The following is a 1,268-nucleotide window of genomic DNA, read 5'->3' on the forward strand; positions in this document are numbered from 1 at the left end:
CTTGATCATTAAAAAAGTTAAAATATTATTTAAAACAACTAAAAATAAAAAAAATAAAAAAATTAAAATTTAGAAAAAATTAAAGAGGCAGAAAAAATTTTAAAAAGCTGCTGGGGTACAAAAAATAAAAACCGCCGCGCTGCTTCGAAAAATAATGGTTAAGGTGCGCATCACAAAAGAGCCACTGCAAGGCTAAAAAAATAAAAACAAAAAATATTGTAACAAGCCAGAACGAAGGTTGAAGCTAAAAAAATAATTAGCAAGAGGAAAAATAGCCCTAACCCTAACACGGTAAGGCGAAACAGCCGGTCCTAAAAAATGGGGGAGTCGCGAAAAAAAAAACGAAGTCGACCCTTAAAATAATAAAAATCAAAACTGTGAAAAATTTAAAAAAAAAGTCAAAATGAAAAAATTTTTAAAAACTAGTGAAAAGTGGAATTTTTCAAAATTAATATATATATATATATATATATAAACAAAAAATATTATAATTTAAACAACAAAAAAATAACCAAAAAAAATAAAATGAAAAATCAAAATTAAAAAAACAGGAGACGCGAAAAAAAACTCAAATTCAAATTTAAATTCAAAAACTCGCAAAAAAAGGTTTGAAAGAATCTCGAAAACGGGGGTTGAAAAACTTTTTAAAAAAACTAAAAAATCTTAACTCTAAAAGAAAAATCAAAAATTCCAAAAAAAATGAATTGGAAAAAGACTGAAAATCTAAACCGGAGTTCGAAATTAAAAATATTAAGAAAAAACTGAAATTTAAAATTCAAAAGCACGAAAAAAGGGGGAAAATTTGAGTTGGCTCTGGTTTTCAAAAAAAAATTCTGAAAAAAGAAGGTGGTGCGCGCGCGGGGAGGAGAAGGAGTGTTAGGATCCGCATAACAAAATAGCCGCTGCATCATTAAGAAATTTTTTTAAAAATTAAGCAAGCTAGGACGGAGGTGTGAGCTAAATAAAAATAATTAGTAGAAAAATGGAAATTAACCCTAACCCTAACCCTACTAACCTACCTAACTACCCACTCCCACTTCCACAAAAATTTAACAGGAAAAGAAGGAAAAAAATTTTAGCTGCCAGAAAAACAGAAAATATTTTTGTACAGAATCACAAATTTTTACAAACTTTACAAAAACAGTTCAATTTTTTCGGCTGATTTTTTAGGTGTTAAAATATATCAAGTAGCAAAATTTTAGCAAATTTTCTTTCAAAATTGAGGGGAGGGGGAAATTTTAAAACAGCAAGGCCACAAATGCAGCAGA

Source organism: Trypanosoma equiperdum, assembly GCF_001457755.1.
Source record: "Trypanosoma equiperdum strain OVI genome assembly, contig: ctg_1871, whole genome shotgun sequence".
NCBI classification, from domain to species: domain Eukaryota; phylum Euglenozoa; class Kinetoplastea; order Trypanosomatida; family Trypanosomatidae; genus Trypanosoma; species Trypanosoma equiperdum.